We start from the raw sequence: 21917 nt of genomic DNA on the forward strand, positions 1-21917 counted from the left end.
TCATGTGCTTTGCAAGAACTGCCTTGAGAGACAACTGAAGGGTGCATTTGTGTGCTGAAGATTAGCTAGACACCCATTAGACACACTGCTCCTTTCCCCAGAGACCCACCAGGGAGAAAGCAAGCTGCAAGCCAACAATTCAGGATCATCCACGTGCAGATGCTCAGTGAATCCTCCTTCATCAATGTGACATCATAAAGTACCACCTGGAAAGAATGACTCAGCCCACTAAAATCTTATGATAAATACTTTTCCAGGATTACACTCACTCCTTTCAGACTCTGTGCTTTCAAAATGATGTCAACTTATAACAGCTTCTTGACACTAATTACTGTGTCATCCCAGAAGTTTAGTTCTCTGAAAAGCAACCTGAAGCTGTCAGGGAGGGTCACATATTTTAATAGCCACTTACCTTGACATCAAGATGCTTGCTTTCAGCTCTTTGTTCCTTTTCAAACATTAGGAAGCAAGTGACCCACCATCCATTCTGCAAATCTTGATTAATTCCTTCCACTTAGCATATCCTAATTTCTGCCAAGGTATGTGGTCTGCAGATTGACAGTCTCATTAACAGCTTATTCAAGTGCTTGATTATACAGCTTGGGCAGTTTCTTGAGCCCTCAGAGCCCAAGGAGTAGTCTCACCCTCCCCCTGCCCACTCCAGCCCAAAGCCTGGCTAAACCCAGAAGCAAAGAGGCAAAGTGCTTTCAGATTGAAGGATGTCAGTTCTTAGCCTCTCTACATAAGTTCTAAAAGCAACAATTTCACTAGAACTATCCCTGTTCATGGCACTGCATATTTGTCCAGTGTTGCTTGTCTGACATTGTTCCTGAGGATTGAAGTAGAAGAGAATTCAAACCATAGGAGCACAGAAGAACTTTGCTCAGAAATCTTTTCTGGAACTAGTTTCCAAGGATATACTTATTAGTCGAAGTCAAAGATCAAAGCTATTGGATAAAAGTAACTTGGCTGTCTTCTGAATACAGCAAATAAAGGAAGAGCCCCCTAAGAGAAACATTATGTTCTTATTTACAAAACATACTCTGTATTCCACTGTAAAACTTCCTCTTTAGTGGGAGCCAGTAAATGACAGCAATAATTTTATTCTGCAAAAATAAATTTGCATTTCCCCTTCTAAGCGGTTTGTGTTCCCGTGTGCTTCTTTTCAGTCAGTTATTTGAGAAGTACTTTTCCAGTGCAACCTAGTGGTTAAGGTCTTGAAACAATTTGTCATCATCAATTTAACCATGTTATTATAAATGTTATCAAGCTTTTGAGGGATAGCTTCAATCTAGTCAAAAACTCATTACCCACTCTTTCAGAAGTTTTAAAAATTTTAAAATTTTTCCAAAAGCCATGCCCACAAAAGTTAAAAAAAAATTTTAGAAAGTATGAGCCAGCTTGAAATGATGGTTTATCTGACCCCACCACAAAACCCATAACCACCATGTTCTGTTCTTTCTTAGAATTACTATGAAGTAACTATTCTACCAATAGGACTCAAGTGTCCACCACATACAATCATATTCTATGATAAGTGAATTAGGTTTCACATTTGTTTCCTTGAGCATGTCCCTAGAATGAGAACAAAACTTCTCTTCCAAATTCTTCCTATCGTGACCTACCTCTGGTACGACTCAGTGACCAGCTATTTCTAGAAGCCTTCCTTGTCCCTCTGCCCAGTGGGCAGGTGGGAGGATTCACCTTTATATTGCACAGCTATCTTAATTACTTTCCTTTTGCTGAGGCAAAATACCCAATACCCACAACTTAAAGGAGTAGAGGTTTATTTTGGTTTATGATTTCAGTCCATGACTGGTTGGCTCAAAGACAGAAACAAGGTGGCAGAGGGGCATGGCAGAGAAAAAGGTGCTTCAGCCCAGAAGCTAGGAGAAGAGAGAGAAGGAAGCAGCTGGGGACAAGAATAAAAGTCTTCCAGGTAACACCCCCCCCCAGTGACTCACCTCCCAACAGCACATTCAGCTACTGAACTCATCAATACATGAAACTACTGATGAGTACAGTGCCTTCATGATCCAATCACCTGCCACAGATATGAGAAATTTGGGGGATTTTTTTTTCCTTAAATTCTTTTATTGGTACATTTTAGGTATACAATACATTTACATTTATCATTGGGTGCTTGTACCTGTACATGATGTATCTTGGTTCTTATTTTTCCCCATTACCTGTGCTCCCTTCATCCCCTCCACCCTGTGCTATTTACATAGACTTCATTTCCATTTTTTTTATTTTCTCATGATTTTTCCTTTCCCTTCTTTCCTTTCCCCTTCCCCTCCCATCACCCCTACCCCTTTGGAACTTTTCTTCCTATTTCTAATTATCAATTATTCATTTTAATCACTTTAGTCCTTATTTACACTTTCAGTTTCTCACACTAGAGAAACTATTCGGTATTTACACATGTGTGTCCTATTTATTTCACTTAAGAGGATGGCCTCGATATGCATCCATTTAGCTATAAATGTCTCTAATTTCTTGTTCTTTATGGCTGAGTAGTACTCCATTTTATTTATTATTTATTTATTTGTTTGTTTATTTGTTTGTTTATTTTTCTTTTCTTTCCTGTTTTGTTTTGGTTTTAGTACCAGGAATCAAACTTGGGTCCTTGTGTTTGCAAGGCAGGCACTGGAACCACTGAGCTAAATCCCCAGCTCCATTTTATAAAAAAAACCCATGTCTTCTTTATCCAGTTTCCAGTTGATGGGCACTTGAGCTGTTTCCAAGCTTTAGCTATTACAAACTGTGCTGCTGTAAACATGGGTGCACATATATCACTGTGGTATGATTCTTTTAATTCTTTGGGGAAGATACCCATCAGGGGAATAGCTGGCTCAAATGGGACTTCCAGTCCTAGTTCTTTGAGGTATCTCCATACTGATTTCCACAGTGGTTGCACCAGTCTGCACTCCCATCAACAATGGTGAAAGGTTCCTTTCTCCCCTCACCCCTGCCAGCATTTGTTATTGGTTGATTTCTTGACAGCAGCCATTCTTTGTTTGGTGAGGTGGAATCTCAGTGTTGTTTTCATCTGCATCTCTTGAATGAACAGTTATGTTGAACATTTTTTCATATATTTATTTGCTGCTTTTACTTCTTTGTCTGAGAAATGTCTGCTCATTTCAGATGCCCATTTTTGAATTGGGTCTTTGAATTTGGGGGGAGTCTGATTTTTTTCAGTTCTTTATGTATTCTAGATAGTAGTCCTTTGTCTAAGGTACAGCTGCTAAAAAAGGGGGATATTTTAGATCTCAATCATAACAACAGCTTCCTGGATAGACCTCTGTTACCACACCTGCAGCTCTTCTACACATCTATTCCCTTTCTCTCCCTTCCATTAGACTTCGTGCTTCCATGGGTCTGTGTTGTTCTTTCTTTGACCCTCAGGAACCAGTGCTCAGCAATGCACCAGCTGAGACTTACTCATCTGAACAGGGGTGAAGGCTGAAGGGAGGTTGGATCTGGGGTTTATAGGGATGTTGGACTCTCCTGGAAGGATTCTCCTTTTGGTATTCTGCTTGGTCCTGGAGTGCCAGGACACATCTTTTCCATTATACTATTCCCATCAGTATCCACATATTATCAAAGATTTTCTCTCTGATTCTCTATGTATAAGGGTCACTGCAACAGAGAAAAAGAGAGAAGGAGATGACACACTGTCTCTCAGATGTCTTCTTTTTACTTGTTGGAATTAGGCTAATGTCCTTGGCCAGGGCATACTAGGAGCTGTGGCACCTAGTTTTTTCATATGTCCATGGAGGAGAGAACCAGATGCACTAAACTGTACTGAAATTCAGAAGTTGAGCCTTTCTTTTGCTTTGTTCCTTTGATGTGCAATCTAATATTTTGATTTTTTTCAAGAAGCTAGATATCTGTCAGCTAAAGAAGGACTCATTGAAAATAAGAACCAAGATGCATCATGTAAAGGTACAAGATTCCAATCATGAATGTAACTGTATTGTATACCTAAAATGTACCAATAAACTTAATGGGAAAAAAAAAGAAAGACTCATTGATTATTCAGAAGGAAACTTGGAAGCAGAATCCAATGAAGAGAAGGAAAGAGTTGAAAAGGCAAAGTCTAGAACTGGTTCCTAGCAGGAGCTTTGGGAAGATATGAGAAAACACCAGGTACTATGGGAAATAAAATCATTGAAGCCACCTGGCTAGGACTGCCACCTTAATTAAGGACACAAAAGCCAAGCATGAGTTCATTTGTGTCTATAAAACTTTCTCTAAAGGAAAGAAGGGGAAGCGTCTTTTTCTTTAACTTTATATTGCTAAAATAGTCATAATTTACCATTTTGACCATTTAATATGTACAAATTATAGCATTTGTGATGTTGAACAATCATCAATAATTCCATAATTTTTAAATTTCTCCCAATTTGAAACCCTGTACACATTAAGTTGTCACTGTCCATTTCTCCCCTCGCTAATCTTTGGAAGCCCTAATCTCCTTCATGTCTCTATAAATTTTCCTGTTGTGGATATTTCATGCAAATGAGATCATATAATATGTGGGCTTTTATTATGACTTCTTTTATTCTAAGTTTTCAAGGCCCATCCACATTGTAGCATGTATCAGTATTGCATTTTTTCATTGCTAAGCCATATTCCTTTGTATGAACATTGTTTATCAGTTGATGGACATTTGGATGTTTCTACTTTTTATCTACTACGAATAGTGTTGCCATGAACTTACATATATGTATTTTGAACATCTGTTTCAAATTAGTTGGTGTATATAGCTAGAGATGGAATTGCTAGGTTATATAGTAACACTAAGTTTAATATGTTGAGGAATTTTGCAAAGCCTTTTAATATTACCTTATTTCACCTTCTCAACGACCCTGAGCTACATTTTATTGTCCTCATTTTACAGATAAGGCATAGAGGAAGTCAATGAATTTTCAAGCTCAACTATGTGATTCAGTATCCTGCAAGGATTTTAAAAGACCATAAAGAAAACCAACAGGACAGAGATTTGTTTCTGGATATATTGCTTCCCAAACTTTAAAGATAAAGTGAATATTGAAATAATGTTCTATAATGTTGATAGACTACTGCAGAAGGGAAACCCAGAGGGTTTCTCCTGGCTTCTCCACCCTTATGTATGGTTCATTAATTTAATATTTTGGTCACTGGTCTCATTAGCCTGAGCTAACTTTCACGGTAGAAATAAAAAACTAAACCTGTTGCCTATTTACAAACACGAAGTGCCTCTTCCCAAGATATAAGAAATGGTATTTGTCACAAAGTATCAAATATAGGGGACAGAAGAAAAAGACCTCGGAGTTATGGGCAAAATGATTTCACTTCCTGCCTTGTCATGGCCCACATTCTGTAGCCAAAAAGCCCTGAGCAACCTCTGAAAACTGGCATTTAACATTTGGATAGTTTTTACAATCTTGCTCAAAACCATCCATTTCTAGATACTATCTCCTACATCTACACAGTAAGGAATGTTAGGTGGGGTATCTAGAAGCTAGGTTTGCACTTCAGAACTTTGGCCATTTGGTCTCAGTTAATTGGAACTGGAAGAGGCTGGGCCAACTGGATTCTCTTGCCTAGAAATTTGGAATTAAAACTCAGAAATCAGTTCATCTCTCTGTGCAGTAATACCATGATGTAAGACAGTGATGCAGAGTAGCCAAATTCTGGTTTATAAACAAAAGAGCAGTTTTGAAAAGGTAAGAGGGATAGAGAGACAGAGATAGATCAAGTTCATACTGGACTGAGAACCATGCGGGGAGCAGAGCACCCAGGACCGAGCCCAGCTCTGCCAGGCTGGCTACACCCACTTGCAACCAAGGGCTTGTGAGGGCCCCCTGGGCACTCCTCCCAGCCACCCACTGAGCCACGCAGATGCCTAGAACAACAGTGCCAGCCAACTCGGACCTCCCCCCACCACCCCGCCTCTGGCCTCTTGGCTGTTCCACACTATAGAGGCACAGGGGGACATAAAGGCCATCGTCCTGAACTGCAGAAGTGAACAACAGAGAGAGGCCCTCCCTCAGGCGCCCTGATGATAACTGAAGCCTGCTGTAAAAGTGAAGAGAATCTCTGCAGTAAAGGCACATCAGACCACTGTAATTGGTAAATTAGAAGGATTATCACCTCCCATCAGAACCTGGACTATCTCCAGGGGAAAGTTAGTTGGAACCTGCACTAGAACCTTGCACAGTTCAACCCCTCAGGAGGACAGGGAGCTCAACTTGGGACTTGCAGCCAGAAATCTGCCTGAATCTCACGGGTCTGTGACTGGCTTACTGAGACTCATTGACTTATATCTGCACACTGCTGCCCACGTTGTCTATTGTGAGAGTAGAGACATACCCTGAAGGAGTCCCTTCATTTTTATCTTTTATTTGTTATTTTCAAAATTACCACTATTTTATTTGCTCTAATTTTTAAATTTTTTCCTTCTTTTTCTACTCTTCTAAATTTTTTATTTTTCTCTTTCTTTTTTCTTCTCTCTCTCTCTCTCTCTCTCTCTCTCTCTCTCTCTCTCTCTCTCTCTCTCTCTCTCTTTCTCTCTCCCTCCCTCATTCTCTTGATGTCCCACATTGTTTTTCATTTCCCTTTGTGTTCCTATTCTGGCCCTAATTCATATTTCTTCTTTATTCTTCTTTTCTTCTATTTCCTTTTGTCACCTGTGTCCTCTGGCCTCACTGCTAACCTTCCCCTATCCTTCTACCTACCTATCCCTCCCTCTCCAACTCCTTCTAACTCTCCATACCAAAGGATAAAGTTGCCATATTGAAGAGTTTATTCAATATAAACATATGTTGGGTTGGTCCTTGAATTTGGTTTAATTCACACAGTTAAAGGTGATAGATTAATAACTACCACCAATTGTCATTTTGTAAGAGGTACTCGATGCCATTGTGTTGCTAATTGTATCACTTGGACTAAGGTATTGTGATTGATCTAATCAGTTGTCCTTCCTGGTACTATGAAAATGAGACAGCCTCAGAGTCATCAGAGACTCAAAACCTAAAGGCTAGCTATATCTGGAAGACACCTCTGAGAAGTAATCAGTCCATAAGGATTGTAAATACATCAACAAAGATACTTACAATAAACCAAGGACAGTACGAAAAACAAAAATGAGAAGATATTTAAGTAAGGTGACTTCTACCCCACAAAAGGCAAATTCTGGGGGGAAAAAGGTGGAAAAGTCCGATAATCAACAACCTGGACACCTTGAACTGATAGCACAGGAAGTGACAAAACAGATGAATGAGGCTCTAGAAAAATTCAAAACAGAAATAATCTCCCAGATAACTACAGAGATGTTGAGCAGAGTGAAAGACATGATTAGAGGCTTTAGAATAGAAACACATAAAAAAAGATGACCTCAGAAATATGCTGGAAGCCATGAATGTCCAGCATAACAGAGAAATGGAAACCATGATCTCCCAACATAAGAAAGAAATGGAATCCATGAAACAGATTCAAACATATATTCAGTAAATTAAAAACTCCATTGAAAGCATACAGAACAGATTAAGGGAATCTGAAGATAGAATATCAGATATAGAAAACAGGATTGCAGTGAATGACCATGAAAACAGAGATTTCTTAAAGGTAGTAAGGGACCATGAGAAATCAATCCAACAGCTGCTGGATGATGCAAAGAAGAATGACACAAGACTGATAGGAGTCCATGAAAAAACAGGAGAAAGTACAATAGACATAAAAAAAACTGTTCATGGAAGTAACAGTAGAGAACTTCCCAGACAGAGGTAGAGAATTGGATGTACAAATAAGTGAGGCATATAGAACTCCAACCATCCATGATCAAAAAAAATCTACACCTAGATATATAATAGTCAAGATCCCAGAAACCCAACAGAAGAACAAAATTCTACAGGAAGTTAGAGAAAATAAATAAATCACCTACAAAGGAAAGCCCATCAGAATCATGGCAGATTTCTCAAACAAACCCTCAAATCAAGGAGAGCCTGGAATGAAGTATTTCAAGCCCTAAAAGAAAATAACTTCCAACCTAGACTGTTGTATCTGGCAAAATTATCTTTCAAAATCAATGGGGAAATTAGATACTTTCATGACAAAGAACACCTGAGAAACTTCATGAGCACCAAACCAGTACTCCAAACAATTTTAAGCAATATCCTAGAAAAAGACAATGAAGGTCACAACTCCATGAGGCCCAGCAGAGAGAAGGCACCATGCAAGCTAAGACACTAAAGTGAAAGGGGGGAAAATAAGAAATAAAAGAGCCAACAAGAGTAAAACATCATGACAAGGATGAGTCAGCATCTCTCAATTATAACTATCAATGTTAATGGCCTCAATTCACCAATCAAAAGAAATAGACTGGCAGAATGGATTAAGAAGCAAAACCCAGCAACATGCTGTATACAAGAAACACACCTAACTCAAAAGGAAATCCATAGACTCAAAGTAAAAGGATGGAAAACAGTTCTCCACATGACAGGAACCCAGAAAAAAGCAGGTGTAGCAATCTTATTTGCAGACAAAGTAAATTTCAAACCAAAACTAATTAAGAGAGACAAAGATGGTCACTACATCCTTGTGAAGGGAACAATCCAAGAGGAAGAGATGACAATCCTAAATATATATGCACCAAATACGAATGCCCCCAACTATACAAAACAAATATTAATAGACATGAAAAACCAAATAAACACTAACACAATTGTAGTGGGGGACCTCAATACCCCACTATCACAAATAGACAGATCATTTAGACAAAAAGTTAACAAGGAAATTCTAGAACTGAACCAAGCTATTGAACAAATGAACTTAACAGATGTTTACAGAGCGTTCCACCCCACAAAATCAGAATACACATTCTTTTCAGCTGCACACTGGGCATTCTCCAAAATAGATCACATGCTAGCTCATAGGACATATCTAAGTAAATGTAAAAGAATTGAAGTTATCCCCTGTATATTATCAGACCATAGTGCAATACAATTGGAGATCAATAACATAAGAAACCGCAAAACTCCCACAAATACATGGAAGTTAAACAACACCCTCCTGAACAACCAATTTGTCACAGAGGAAATTAAAGAAGAAATTAGACAGTTTCTACAAGTAAATGATAATGCCACTACAACATACAGGAATCTGTGGGACACAATGAAAGCAGTTCTACATGGGAAATTCATAGAAGTGAATGCCCACATTAGGAAAACAGAGAGAACTCAGTTAAATAACCTAATGAAGAACCTCAACCTCCTAGAAAAAGAAGAGCATAACAAACTCAAAGCTCATACAAGAAAGGAAATTATAAATATCAGAGCAGAAATCAATGCAATGGAGACTAAGAGAATGATACAAAAAATTAATGAATCAAAGAGTTGTTTTTTTTAAAGAATAAATAAAATCAATAAACCTTTAGCCAATTTTATCAAAAAATGGAAAGAAAAGGCACAAATACATGCAATTAAGAATGAAAAAGGTGAAGTCACAACAGAACCAGTAGAAATGCAGAGGATCATCAATACCTGCTTCAAGAACCTGTACTCTAATCAAATGGAAAACACAGAAGAAATGGACAGATTCCTAGATACATATGAATTAACAAAGTTAAATAAAGAAGATATAGAAATTCTAAACACCCCAATTACAATGAGTGAAATTGAAAATGTAATAAAAAATTTACCAACAAAGAAAAGCGCAGGTCCTGATGGCTTCACTGCTGAATTCTAAAGACATTTAAAGAAGAACTATCACCATTACTCTTTAAACTCATCAAGGAAATTAAAAGGGAAGCAAGGCTTCCAAATTCATTCTTGTAAGCAAGTGTTACTTTGATTCCAAAACCAGGGAAAGACTCAACCCAAAAAGAGAACTACAGACCAATCTCCCTAATGAACATAGATGCAAAAATCCTCAACAAGATACTGGCAAACAGAATACAGAGTGTCATCAAGAAGATCATACACCCTGACCAAGTTGGAATTATCCCAGGGATGCAAGGATGGGTCAACATCCATAAGTCAATAAATGTAAAACACCATATTAACAGAGTCAAGGACAAAAACCATATGATCATCTCAATAGATGCAGAAAAAGTATTTGACAAAATCCAACACCCATTCATAATAAAAACCGTACAGAAAACTGGAATAGAAGATCTTTATCTCAACCTGATTAAGGCTATTTATAAAAAACCAACAGCCAATATCATACTAAAAATGATCAAAACCTGAAAACTTTCATGCTAAAATCAGGAACAAGACAAGGATGCCCACTATCACCACTCCTGTTCAATATAGTTCTAGAAACATTAGCCACAGCAATTAGAAAAGAGAAAGAAATAAAAGGAATAAAGATAGGAAAGGAAGAAGTTAAACTGTTATTATTTGCTGATTATATATTATTACACAGAAGACCCAAAAAACTCGGTCAAAAGTCTTCTAGACCTAATTGACAGATTCAGTAGAGTACCTGGATATAAGGTCAACACTCAAAAAACAATAGCCTTCTTATACACAAATAGTAGACTCATTGAGAGAGAAATTCAGGAGACAATTCCTATTGCAATAGCATCTGAAGAAATGAAATATCTAGGAATCAACCTCACAAAGAAAGCAAAAGACCTCTACACTTAAAACTACAGCACTCTGAAAAAGGACATTGAGGGAGATATAAGAAAATGGAAAGACATCCTTTGTTCCTGGGTAGGAAGAACCAATATAGTGAAAATGGCCATACTTTCAAAACTACTATATAGATTCAATGCAATGCCAATTGAAATTCCAACAATATACTTCACAGAACTAGAGAAAACAATCCAAAAATTCATTTGGAAACAGAAGAGACCTAGAATAGCTAAAGCAATTCTAGACAACAGAGACATGCCTGGGTATCACAATGCCCAACTTGAAACTATACTACAAAGCTACTGTGATAAAAACAGCATGGTACTGGCAAAGAAACAGATCCAAGGATCAGTGGAATAGATTAGAAGATCCAGAAACAACTCCAGACATACTCAGCCACCTCATCTTTGACAAAGGAGCCAACCCCCATCATTGGAGGAAAGATAGCCTATTTAATAAATGGTGTTGGAAAAACTGGATTTTAACCTGCCATAGATTAAAACTAGACCCATACCTATCACCATGCACTAAACTAAGATTGAAGGGGATTAAAGATCTAAATATTAAGACAGAAACACTAAACTTGCTGAAAGATAAGTTAGGTAGAACTGTTGAAAACATTGGCATAGGAAAAGAGTTTATGAACAAATCTTCAGTAGCACAGGAACTAGCACAAAGAATCAACAACTGGGATTTCATCTTATTAAAAAGTTTCTGCACTGAAAGAAAAACCACCAACAGAACTAAAAGACAACCTACAACGTGGGAAAATATTTTCAGCAGCTATACCTCCGACAAAGGACTACTATCTAGAATATACAAAGAACTGAAAAAAATCAGATCCCCCAAATTCAAAGACTCAGTTCAAAAATGGGCATCTGAAATGAACAGACATTTCTCAAAGAAGTAAAAGCAGCAAATAAATATATGAAAAAATGTTCAACATCACTGGTCATTTGAGAGATGCAGATGAAAACAACACTGAGATTCCACCTCACCCCACAAAGAATGGCTGATATCAAGAAATCAATGGATAACAAATGCTGGCAGAGGTGTGGAGAGAAAAGAACCCTTCTCTATTGTAGGTGGGAGTGCAGACTGGTACAACCATTGTGGAAATCAGTGTGGAGATACCTCAAAGAACTAGGCCTAGAGGTCCCATTTGAGCCAGCTATTCCCCTGCTGGGTATCTTCCCCAAAGAATTAAAAGAATCATACCACAGCAATATATGTGCACCCATGTTTATAGTGGCACAGTTTGTAATAGCTAAAACTTGGAAACTGTCCAAGCTTACATCAACTGGAAACTGGATAAAGATGTGTTTTTTTTTATAAAATGGAGTACTACTCAGCCATAAAGAATGAAAAGCGAGAGACATTTATAGCTAAATGGATGCATATTGAGGCCATACTCTTAAGTGAAATAAATAGGGCACACGTGTAAATACTGAATAGTTTCTCTAGTGTGAGAAACTGAAAGTGTAAATAAGGATTAAAATGAATAATTGATAATTTGAAATAGGAAAATGTCCAAAGGTGTAGCGGTGGCGGGAGGGGAGGGGAAAGGGAAGAAGGGAAAGGAAAAATTATGAGAAAAGAAAAAAATGGAAACAAAGTTTATGTAAATAGGGAAGTGTGGAGGGGTTGAAGGGTGCACAGGGAATGAGGCAAAAAATAAGAACCAAGATGCATCATGTACAGGTACAAGCACCCAATGATAAATGTAAACATATTGTATACCTAAAATGTACCAATACAAGGATTAAAAAAAACGTTAATCCTGGACTATTCCTAGGTTCAGTCCCTCCCTGAAGACCTAGGATTCCCCGTGAAGCCCTCTACTTTTGTCATAATTTCCATTTGGTTTAAGCTGTCCAGCAGGTTGGGCCATCTGCTTACCAATGCACTTTCTTGAATACACAGCCGAACTGCTTTACCAGCTTCCTAATGTGGTGAGTTGTGGCTCTGTGGCTGGGTCCTGTCCAGTGGCAGATGACAGGGAAGTGGCGCTCTACCTTCAGCCTTCACATTAAGTTCCACACCCATGACTCCTCACTGTCTCTTCTCATGTGCAGTTAGGTGTCAACACCCAGGACAATGGCAAGAGCTGCATGTTGAAAACATCAGAGGGTCAGTAGCCTGAGTTCCTGAAAGAATGCTTGGAGTAGCCATCCCAGCCCACCCTCACCAACAGGCTTACAAGGCTCAGGAAATAAATTTCTTCATGTTAAGATTTCTCAGAGATTCCAGTCTTTATGTGATGCAGCACTGAGCTTTATCTGAATGAATACAAGGCAGTTTGAATGGGATTTTTTGTGAAACCTGCCATCAAAGAATCTTAAAACATCACACCTCCCATAGGCATCTCTTCTCATTTGGCTGCTGCCTGTTGAAAAGGCTAAAGACCTTGGATCAGACACCTGGGGTGCCCAGGCTCTGGAGCTTGCAGCAGAGGACAGAGGTGAAGGACTCCATCTCCAGGATGTGGAACAAGGCCACCTCAGGTGACATCACACACCCAAACACACTGCCTTTGTTTTGACAGCTATTCTTTGAATGCTTTATCAGGACTGAAAATAAATCAGCCTCCCTCTCAGTCTCCATATGGCTGTGCAAGCTAAAAGCAAAAGCCTTTCATGTAGAAACTTTGTGCTTCTACTGAAGTCATTACTGAAATGTGTTTCCATTCCAAATGACTCAGGCAAATCCAAGTTGGCCCAATGACACCCTGTTCAATTATTGGCCTTCCAGTGATGGAGGGATTGACCAAAGAAAATGGTTTTATCAAAGAGCTATATAGCATCTCTGCTTTTAAGTATTGTGGGAAACACCAGGCTTGAAAGGGATAATTCTGTATGTGCAATTTACAAATTTCCTGTTCTCCTCCTTTAAGCAGTAACCTCTGCATAAGAGTAAATTTAATGGCATCATAAGGGCTATTAACAAAGGGGAACTATAAGGCAGATCTTCTTGACATTATTTTACAATCATAATTGGGCTGTCTGGTCAGTAAAGTGTCTCTAAAAAAGATTTTAAATGCAATGGGCTTATTATAAGCCCAGGTGCTTGCTTTAAATGGCATATAGTTTTTTTAATATTTAAACTAAGGATTTCATGGTCCATAATGTGTGCAAGATTAAGAGTGTGAAAGCCTGAATTCTACAGAAACAACAGAAAACATATTGTCTTGAGACTATTTTATCAGTCTCCCAAATGTGAAGAAAGGCAAGGACCTTTGTTTGAGATCTGCTGTTTCAGCACATGTACACAGGTCCTGGGAGAATCTGAGCATATAGAATCAGCCACCAGCCCTCTCAACAGCACAGCTTTCCTCAAACTGCTCTGATTGTCCCACATTAGCCAAAAAGCAACACTTTGCTCTTGTCACTTTAAAAATTCCATCCAAGATGATAAACTAACTAAGTGAAAAACCACAGTATTAAAAAAAAATGTGGCTTCCCTTTCCCTGGGAGAGTCCTCATTCTAGGAGACGTTGTGTGGTCCACAAGAGGGGAGCAAACAAGATGGTAGAAATCCTCCACAGGACCAACTCAAGTGCTCCAAATTCTTAAGACCACACTTTAACAGACACAAATACCTTCATATATTTACAAGATGACCATGAAATAAGTTCATTTTTCTGGATTATAAATTCAAAGAGCAAACAGCAGATGTAGAGGTCAACTGGCCAATAAGTGACAGACTGAGAAACCTCTGATTTCAAGAACAAAGTTCATTCTATCACTTCACATACTCTTTCTAATGTGGAAACTTCTTTATCAAACATGATTTTCAACAGGATTATTAAGATGAAAATTATGTTATTGACTTTCATTTTCACCTTAGAGACAAAGAGAAAATATATGAGTAGATTCTAAGATTTTTTTTATGTATTAAAATCATTTATTGGTACATTGTAGGTATACAACACAATTACATTTCTCATTGGGAATTGTGCCTTTACATAATGCATCTTGGTTCTTACTGTTTTCCCATTCCTAGCCCTCCCTTCACCCCCTCCACCCTTCCCTATTTACAAAGACTTTATTTCCATTTTTTCCATTTCTCAGCACTTTTTCTTTCCCTTCTTTCCTTTCCCCTGCCCCTCCCACTACCCCTACCCCTTTGGACTTTTTCTTCCTATTTTGCATTATTGATTATTCATTCTAATAATTGGTACATTTTAGGTACACAATGTAATGACATTCATCATTGGAAATTTGCACCTTTACATAGTCTCTTTTAGTTCTTATTTTTTCACCCTTGCCCAGCCCTCCCTTCAACCCCTCCATCCCTCCCTATTTAAGAAGATTCTGTTTCCATTTTTCCATTTTTCTTACATTAATTTCATTCCCTTCTTTCCTTTTCCCTATCCCTCCCAATTCCCCTACCCTTTGCCTCTTTTCTTTGCCCCTTTTCTTCCCATTTCACATTATCTGTTATATGGTTTAGTCCTTATTTAGACTTTCAGCTTCTCACACTAGAGAAACTGTTCAGTATTTATACATTTGTGTCCTGTTTATTTCACTTAAGAGTATCGCCTCAATGTGCATCCACTTAGCTATAAATGTCTCTAATTTCTCATTTTTTATGGCTGAGTAGTACTCCATTTTATAAAAAATCCACATTTTCTTTATCCAGTCTCCAGCTGATGAGCATTTGGGCTGTTTCCAAGTTTTAGCTATTACAAACTGTGCTGCTATGAACATGGGTGCACATATATCACTGTGGTATGATTCTTAATTCTTTGGGGAAGATACCGAGCAGGGGAATAGCTGGGTCAAATGAGACTTCCAGTACTAGTTCTCAGAGGTATCTCTGTACTGATTTCCACAGTAGTTGCACTAGTCTATACTCCCACCAGCAGTGGAGTAGGGTTCCTTTCTCCCCAAACCCCACCAGCATTTATTATTGGTTGATTTCATGATAGCAGCCATTCTTTCTGGAGTGAAGTGGAATCTCAGCATTGTTTTCATTTGCATCTCTCGAATGACCAGTGATGTTGAACATTTTTTCATGTATTTATTTGCTATTTCTACTTCTTTGTCTGAGAAATGTCTGTTCATTTCAGATGTCCATTTTCAGATTGGGTCCTTAAATTTGGGAGTTCTGATCTTCCTAAGTTCTTTATAGATTCAAGATAGTAGACTTTTATCTGAGGAATAGCAGGTGAAGATTTTTTCCCACAATGTGGGTTGTCTCTTCACACTGCTGGTGGTTTCTCTTGCTGTACAATGCTTTTTAATAAGAAGAGATCCCACTTGTTGATTGTTTCTGCTAGTTCCTGGGCAACTGAGGTTTTGTTCATAAAATCTTTTCCTATACCAATGTCTTCAAGAGTTCTACTTAACCACTGCTCCAGCCAATTCAGCATCTCTATTTTAATATTTAGATATTTAATCCATTTAGATTTTAGTTTAGTGCATGGCCATAGATATAGGTCTAGTTTTAATCTTTGGCAAGTTGAAGTCCAATTTTTCCAGTACCATTTATTAAAGAGGCTATCTTTCCTCCAGTGAGGCTGTTTGGCTCCTTTATTGAAGATGAGATGGCTGAGTGTGCCTGGCATTGTTTCTGCATCTTCTAATCTGTTCCACTGGTCCTCAGGTCTGTTTCTTTGCCAGTACCATGCTGTTTTGATCACAGTAGCTTTGTAGTATAGCTTCAAGTTGGGGATTGTGATACCCCCTCCCATGTCTTTGTTACCTAGAATTGCTTTTGCTATTCTGGGTCTCTTCTTGTTCCAAATGAATTTTTGGATTATTTTCCCAAGGTCTGTGAAATATGGTGCTGGGATCTCAGTTGGAATTGCACTGAATCTATATAGCAGTTTTGGAAGTATGTCCATTTTCACTATATTGATCCTTCCTACTGAGGACCAGAGGATGTCTCTCCATTTTCTGATACCATCTTCAATCTCTCTTTTCAGAGTGCCATATTATTCAGAGAAGAAGTCTTTGATTTCTTCTGTTAGGTTGATTCCCAGATATTTCAGTTTTTTGGATGCTATTGTGAAAGGAATTATTTGCCCTATTTCTCTCTCAGTGAGGCTGTTATTTGTGTAGAGGAAAGCTATTGATTTTTGTGTGTTGACACTGTATCCAGCTATTTTACTGAATTTGGATATTAAGTCTAGAAGACTTTTGGTGGAGTTCTTGGGGTCTTCTATATATGGTATCATGTCATCTGCAAATGTTGACAATTTAACTTCTTCATTTCCTATCTTTATTTCTTTCTCTTGTCTAATTGCCATGGCTAATGTTTCCAAAAGTGTATTGAACAAGAGTGGTGATAGTGGACATCCTTGTCTTGTTCCCGATTTTAGTGTGAAGGATTTCAGTTTTTGACCATTTCGTATGATACTGGCTGTTGGTTTTTCATAGACAGCTTTTATCAGTTTGAGGTAGAGACCATCTATTCCAATTTTTGTAGGGTTTTTATCAAAAACGCATGTTGGATTTTGTCAAATTCTTTCCCTGTGTCTATGAAGATAATATAGATTTTGTCCTTGGTTCTATTGATATAGTTTATTACACTGATTGATTTGCATATATTGAACCAACCCTGCATCCCTGGGATGAATCCTACTTGATCAGGGTGTATGATCTTCTTGATGATCTTCTGCATTCTATTTGTCAGTATCTTATTAAAGATTTTTGTATCTATATTCATTAGTGAGATTGGCCTATAGTTCTCCTTTTTGGTTGGGTCTTTCTCTACTTTGGGGATCAAAGTGATGCTTGCTTCCAGGAATGAATTTGGAAGTATTGCTTCCCTTTCAATTTCATTGAAGAGTTTAAACAGTAGTGGCAGCAGTTCCTCTCTAAATGTCTTGTAGAATTCAGCAGTGAAGCCATCAGGGCCTGGGCTTTTCTTAGTTGATAAGTTTTAATTACATTTTCAATTTCATTGGTTGATATTGGGTTGTTTAGAACTTTTAGGTCTTCTTCGTTCAGCTTTGGTAATTCATATGTATATAGCAATCCGTCCATTTCTTCTGTGTTGTCCATCTCATTGGCGTATAGGTTCTGGAAGTAGATATTGATGATCCTCTGGATTTCTGCTGAGTCTGTTGTAATTTCACCCTTTTCATTTCTAATTGCATAGATTTGGGTCTTTTCTTTCCTTTTTCTGATAAGGTTGCCTAAGGTTTGTCAATTTTGTTGATTCTTTCGAAGAACCAGCTCTTGGCTTCATTGATTTTTTGTATTGTTCTCTTAGTCTCCATTGCACTGATTTCTCCTCTGATCTTTATAATTTCCTCCCTTGTATGAGCTCTGGGGTTGTCCTGTTCTTCTTTTTCTAGACGCTTGAGGTTCAGCATCAGGTCGTTTAATTGGACTTGTTCTGTTTTCCTAATATGTGTATCCACTGCTATGAATTTCCCTCCAAAGACTGCTTTCACTGTGTCCCATAGATTCTGATATGTTGTATTGTCATTGTCTTTTAATTGAAGGAAAAGTCTGATTTCATCTTTTATTTCCTCTGTGACCCATTGGTTATTCAGAAGTGTGTTGTTCTATTTCCACATGTTTATGAAATTTTTTTGGTTTCTTTTGCTATGGATCTCCAATTTCATCGCACTATGGTCTGATAATATACAGGGGATAACTTCAATTCCTTTGCACTTACTTAAACATGTTCTATGTGTGAGTATGTGGTCTATTTTGGAGAATGACCCATGTGCAGCTGAGAAGAATGTGTATTCTGATTTTGTGGGGTGGAATGCTCAGTAAAATCTGTTAAGTTCATTTGTTCAAGAGCTCAATTGAGTTCTAGTATTTCGTTACTTATTTTTAGTCTAGTTGATCTATCTATTTGTGACAGTGGGGTATTGAGGTTCCCAACTACTATTGTATTAGTGCATATATGACTTTTCATGTCCGTTAGTATTTGTTTTATATAGTTGGACACACTAGTATTTGGCGCATAGATATTTGATTGTCATCTCTTCCTCTTGGATTGTTCCGTTTACAAGGATATAGTGTCCTTCTCCGTCTCTCCTAATCAGTGTTGGTTTGAAATCCACTTGATTTTCAAAGAGGATAGCTACTCCTGCTTCTTTTTTAGGTTCCTGTCACATGGAGTATTCTTTTCCACCCTTTAACTTTCAGTCTATGTGTTTCTTTTTGAATTAAGTGTGTTTCTCATATTCAGCATATTGTTGGATCTTGCTTCTTGTCCCATTCTGCCAGTCTATTTCTTTTGATTGGTGAGTTGAGACTATTAACATTGATGGTTATAACTGATACATATTGACTTATCCTTGTCATGACTTTTTCTTTTTGTTGGATTCTCCCCCTTTGCATTTAATTTCTTGTTGTGCCTGATGGTTTCATTCTGCTTTGCTTCCTGGGGTTGTGATCCTCATTATCTTTTCCTAGGATATTGTGTAAAATTTTTTGGAGTGCTGGTTTGTTATTCATGAAATTTCTAAGGTGCTCTTTGTCATGAAAGTATCTTATTTCTCCATCAATTTTTATAGTTTTGCAGGGTACATCAATCTGGGTTGGAGGTTGCTTCCCTTTGGGGCTTGAAATACATCACTCCACACTCTTCTTGCCTTGATGGTTTGTGCTGAGAAGTCTGCTGTGATTCTGATGGGCTTTCCTTTGTTTGTGATTTATTTCTTTTCTCTAAGTGCATGTAGAATTTTTTTCTTCTCTTGGTTTTCTGGAATCTGAACTATTGTATGGCTATGTATAGATTGTTTTTGAGCATGGTTAGTTGGCGTCCTATATGCCTCACTTATCTGTATGTCAAGTTCTTTTCCCCTACTTGGGAAGTTTTCTGCCATTACTTCTATGAAGAGGTTTTTTTTATGTCATCTGCACTCTCTCCTGTTTCTTCTTTGATGCCAATCAGTCTTATGTTATTCTTCTTTGCATGGTCTAGCACCTACCAGATTGATTTCTCATGATCCCTTACTATTTTTAAAGTTATTTTTTCGGGCCACTAATTACAATTGTATCTTCTACATCTGAAATTCAGTCCTCACATTGGCTCATTCTGCTGCATAAACTTTCAATGGAGCTTTTAATCCCCTGGAAATCTGTTTGCATCTGTTTTATGGATTCCATTTGTTTCCTATGTTGGGATTCCATCATGGTCCTCAGCTCTTCTATTTTTTTATCTGTGTCTGCTCTAGATTTATTAATCATGTCTTGCACTATGGGCACAATCTCTGCTGTTATCTGAGAAATTATTTCTGATTTCATTTTTTCCAGATCCTCTTTTGTTGCCAGTTCAGGGAGTCCAGGTGTTTGAGTAGCAGATAGTTCCATCTCATTTGCCTTTGGGGTTGCTTTAGGTGATCTGGAATTCTGGTTTTGAGACCTATTTATGTGTCTTCTCATTTCACTGGGGGGGGTGGGATGTTGAGGATGTGTGCTGCTAGAGCCCAAGCAGCTCTGCTCCTTGGTGCTAGGGGTGGTGGTAAGGTGGCTTGGAATGTCTAGGAGCTAATCTTATCACAGCCAGGTTTCAACATGTGTACATTCAAGTGGTACCTCACCCCTGGAATCAGTATTTGATATTTCAAAGACCAAATAGTTTCAAGGACCTAAATGTTGAAATACAGAAGACAATTGGAAGTACAAGTGTATCATTCTCCTATAGATAACAACCTTTAAATGGTTACTTTTATTGAGATCTTGGAAATTATCACTGAACTTTTAATGCTTTAAAAGATCAAGGTGGTCAAGCTACTAACAGGGAAGACTAAGTGTTTCAGTTCTAGTGGTGCTGATGGCTTTGTAGTAGGGGGCCATTCCCAGGGCTGACTCTTACACCCCATCTCCATTTTCAGACCCTCATCAATGGCAAAACACTGTCCAGCACAGTGCCCCCAGGAAGCAGACTATGGTCATGAAATTCTTTCTGGTACCTACAGGCATCACAAAAATCCAACTTCAGTACCTCTTAGAAGATATATAGTTATAGCTAAGTTTCCAAACATGGGCTGGGGATTTAGCTCAGTGGTTCTGCTGCCTGCCTTGAAAGCACAAGGTCCCAAGTTCAATCTCCAGTACCAAAAAAAAAATTGGTTCATAAACTGAAGCATTCAGAAAAATTTTGCTTCTGTTCACAAACTCTGCTTTGGGTGACTAACATGACTGCAGCTGTCTTCCCTCCAGGAACATGAATGTGGCCATTCTCCCCACTCTGACTGGTAATCATGGCTTACTCTAGTCAAGATTGAGGTCACAGACAGATCTGTGCACACTTGCTGTTAAGATTTTTGTGTGCTTTTTATTCCATACAGTTCTGTACAGTATTGTTCAATCCAGCTAGCTCCAAAGAAAGTACAGAGTAAGCATGGTGGTAAAAAGAGAGTGAAGAGTGGTAATGAAGGTGACAGAATGTGCAGAGCAGTAATGAAGGTAACAAGGAAGTGCAGAGAAAGAATGGTAAGAAGAAGATTTTGAAAAATATGACAATTGACTCAAAGAAGGAAATTGTAGAAAGTATAAGCATGGTATTCATGTGACTGATCCGGCCACAGAATACAAGATGGTGAAGTCAATAATCTTGACTATTTGGAAGAATAAAAATGTCATCAAAGGAGCTTATATGAAAAAAGGAGTATCAATGTTAAACAAGCAGAGGACACAAGTGCTAGAAGAGGTGGAAAAACTTTTGTTAGTGTAGTTGAATGAGAAACAGCTGGCAGGTGATAGTGTTAGTAAAGCTATGATCTGTGAAAAAGCCAGGAAACTGCACAATGATTTACTGTGTGAAAACCCCCCTACAAATGCAAGAAGTAATAAATTTAAAGCCAGTAGAGGGTGGTTTGATAAATTCCACGAGAGAAGTGGCATCTATGGTTTGATAAGACATGGTGAGGCTTCCAGTTCTGACAAGGCCACTATAGAAGACTACAAGAAAGAATTCGCAGAATTCATAAAGGTAGAAGGATACATCCCTCAACAAGTGTTCAGCTGTGATGAAATTGGGCTTTTCTGGAAGAAGGTGCTGAACAGAATGTATATCAAACAGGAGGAAATGGTACTGCTGGGGCACAAGACCATGGAGGACAGGCTGACCCTTTTACTGTGTATGAACTCAAGCGCCAATCTGAAGATTAAGATGTTACTGATGCACCATTCCCTCATGCATTCAAGGAACAGATTGTGAACAAGACCAGACTGCTTGTCATGTGGAGGGCTAATGCAAAAGTTTGAGTCATGAGGCAATTGCTCATGGAATGGCTGCAAAATGTATTCGCACTCACGGCTAAGAAATATCTTTCTGACAACCAACTGCATGAAAGTTACCTTCTTCTGATGG

This window comes from Heterocephalus glaber, unplaced genomic scaffold (assembly GCF_053883595.1).
Source record: "Heterocephalus glaber isolate CG9 unplaced genomic scaffold, H.glaber_assembly_v1.0 deba00001481, whole genome shotgun sequence".
NCBI classification, from domain to species: Eukaryota; Metazoa; Chordata; class Mammalia; order Rodentia; family Bathyergidae; genus Heterocephalus; species Heterocephalus glaber.